Below are 3,692 nucleotides of genomic sequence, written 5' to 3'. Positions count from 1 at the left end.
GACATGAGGACTGAGTCAGGGAACAAAGGGATGTGGCTGGGAGGGAGCGCTCTGGCTATTTCTCACTGTTAAATCAACATCCTTCAACAGCGTGAAGGCTCACAGCTATTTGAGTGTACCTGAGGAATGGAAGCAAGACCCGGTGACACATGAATTTTAGACAAAAGGATGGCTAAAGACTTTCACATTGTTATGCTTAGAACAATTCCCTGGTTCTTTTCTACCAGCCATTTTCTCCTTCCTCCAAATATCTTCTTGCAAACGACTTCATTTGGAAATCCTTCCAACATCTGCTGTCCATGTCTATTTGTCTTTTGGAGCCTTTTTTATGGCAGAGACTGTCTTACTCCATGGCTTTCAGAACGGGTGGGTAGGTTTACACATTTAAATATGGGATCAGATCTTTATCATGCTAAGAGCCCTCTAGTCCTGTGCAAGACCTGCGGACATGATGCATCTTCTCTCCTATCCTATCCTATCCTATTCATTAACTTCCCTTACCAGTTTCCACCTCAATGCTTTCCCATGGCACATATGCTACATCAGTAAGAGCTATTTTATGTGGCTTGGTTTTTACTAATCCTCAGACTAAGTTGAGTAATGCATAGGAGAGGACTGTTTTAATGAGACCAGTTGTTTTTATTCCATCTGTTTATATTAGAGAAAGGAGACCAAGGCCTTTCATGTGGAAGGTGGGGAAGCCTACAATCATCCTGTAAGATCTTTGCATAGCTGCTGACTGGCCTGCAAGGAGCCACAGTTCAAGCATGCTTAAACATTTATTAAACAAGTCTTTCACACTCCTATGTTTAAAACAGTTTCCTGGTTCTTTCCACAAGCCACTTGCACTGTCCTCAGAATCTCTTCTGGCAAACTACTTCATTCAGAAATGTTTACAACACTTCTGCTGTTTCAAACATTTTGACATAGTCTCCTAATGAGTGGAATGGTTGCCCAAAGAACCCTAGTCAACCCCTTAGATCTATTCCCAGCACACCTGAAGAGTAACATCTTCAGAGCTGAATACGATCTGGTATTCTGAGAGAGAAAAAAAAACGCAGAACAGAAGACAAGTTCAGGGCCTGTACTGTTAACAATAATCAGAGCTACTATAAGGCATTGAGGTGCGCAGGCAGGATACTAATGTGGTGGCACCTTCCTTTCTAGAACTAAAATAATTCCATCCCAGCTGAAAGCAGGGCACTCAACCATCAACAGTGACTGCCAAGACAGCAAGACCTTACCTCCCTGCTTTCTCCTCCACTCCAGCTTTAGGAAAGCAAAGCTAAGCAAGATACTGCCATTATAGTGCTCCCAGATCAGCCATCTGTGTTCAGAGCTGACATTGTCCCCCTCATCCATTCTTCACAGACTTGTAGAATGGTTTGGGTTGGAAGGGACCTTTAGAGGTCATCTAGTCCAATCCCCCTGCAATGAGCAGGGACATTTACAACTAGATCAGGTTGCTCAGAGCCCTGTCCAGTCTGACCTTGAACGTTTCCAGGGATGGGGCATCTACCACCTCTCTGGGCAACCTGTTCCAGTGTTTCACCATCTTCATCTTAAAAAATGTCTTCCTTTACCTAGTCTGAATTTACCCTCCTGTAGTTTAAAACCATTACGCCATTCTTGCTCTAAGGTAATAGTGATAATAATCAACAGCAGTGAGAGCACAGAAGGGAAAAAAAAATAACCAAGTGACATAATTTACCTTGGACATTTATTCCTCATGGGGCTTGGCTCATTGCCATCAGTGCTGAGAATTTCAACAGAAAAAGATATTTTGCATATTTATTACATTATCTGACCTTTCTGGAGCTGATGGATGCTCCAGTTCAATATGGAGTTTTTCAGTATGAAAACCCACGACCCTTCAGACACAAATCCTTGGAGCCTGTGGTATTCATTCCTGTAAGAATAAGGGTAACGATGTTTCTCGTCAGGTAAAAGGAGTCTGAGAAGGAGGGAGAATTAGCCAGAACTAGGAACCAAACAAGCAGTTTTGGCTGGACTAAGAACAAATTATAGTGGATAGTTCTGGCACCTGCATGTTATGTCAAACCTTCATAGCTGCAGGTACCATTATCGGCTTTCCTATGTGCTGATACTGAAATAAGAGGCTGCAAAACTTAGACCATTTTTCTCTGTGGGGAGCATAGAAACATTCTTAGTCTAGAACTTTTTCGTCACCAAAATTCAAATACATGTAATATACATTTTTTTCAAGCTCAATGGGCGGTGAACACCACAGAGACATGTGATCAAAAAGGAATTAAGCAAGTTAATTCAGTTGTCTCCCACCAGGCCCATTTTCATCACTGGTGGCATTACAGCATTTATATGTGATTATTTCAGCATTAGTAAATGGCAGTAGGGCTGCTCTGTGGCAGGCATGGGAGGGAGCACTGGACTTTATTATCTGCTTTGTTACAAAATTCATGTTGAACCTTACTAAATTGCTCTGTGCTTTCCTCACCTATGGAAAATAATTCCTGTCACTCAGAAGCTTGCAGGGTTTGATTCAGTAGTATTAGCGAAGTTATTAGATGTGAAACCAGGGCAAGCCCTTACGACCGTCTGCTGAAAGCTGTTGCTGCAATTACTAAACACTGCCTTGCCCTGCAGGGAGAGGACCAGGGTCTTGGGACCTCGGCATGCAGCCTGCCATTCCCCAGCCAAAAATCCACCAAAGCAGGGGAATAACCCGACAGGACTCATCCCGCTCTGTGCCCTGATACAGGCTCTTTCCACTGCTCAGGTCAGGACAACATGCCATTCCACCTTTCAGTCCTGATAACTACTACGATTCTTGGGAAGAGAATAAGCAACCTAATGAAAAATATGCAGAAGGATAAGCAGTACCAGATGCTTCAGCCTCCCCTTCCTTTAACCTTGTAATGCGTGAGAAAAGAGAGTTTCTTTCTGCTGTCTTGGCTAATGTGTTCTCAAGCCATAATCCATTTTATTACAGAAGCTCCACCTGTACCCCTATTCCCTTCCTTGTGCATGAGGCCTAAGCAGCTGGTGAAGGCAAACATGGGGAAGCTGTCCTCTCCCTGTAGACGGCAGCTTTCCCCACCAGACACTGCCCTAATTTACAGAGCACTGAGGGGGCACAAAATCGGTGCTCCCGGCCCCGGGTGCCTGTTACACGCAGGGACACGCGGCACCTGCCACCACCTCAGGACCGGGCGGTGAGTGAGGTGAGAACGGGAGGCGGAGGAAAGGCCAACCACCCCTGAGCCGGCCGCAGCTCCCGCCTGTTCCCGCCTCCACTCGTTCCTCGCTGGAGCTATCTGCCGTCCCCAGCCTCTGGAGAGGCCGTGGGACCGGCGAGACAAGCGGGCGCCGGGGGCAGCCACAGCACAGACAACCCTGGCGCCGACCGGGCCGGCGCGACGCCTCCTGCGCATGCGCACTCTCGTCTGCCTCCTCTTGGGTTATTCTATCCTGCCTCTCAGAGGGGAGGGGTGGCTTAATAAAATGCAAGTTTATCCCTTCTACCAATTGCCTTTAGGTAAATGGTAACGCTTCCACCTCTACTATAAATCAGACTTTGGTATTTTACAATAAGCCATAGTGTAGGCAGCTGAAAGACAGGGCGGGAAGTGCTCCTTGGCGTTCTCCCCCCCCCCGCTCCCTGCGCATAGGTCGGTCCGGCTCGTCACCTTCGCCGCTCCGGAAGGGGCGGG

This window comes from Falco biarmicus, chromosome 4, assembly GCF_023638135.1.
Source record: "Falco biarmicus isolate bFalBia1 chromosome 4, bFalBia1.pri, whole genome shotgun sequence".
Taxonomy (NCBI): domain Eukaryota; kingdom Metazoa; phylum Chordata; class Aves; order Falconiformes; family Falconidae; genus Falco; species Falco biarmicus.
This window is presented reverse-complemented; position numbering follows the sequence as displayed.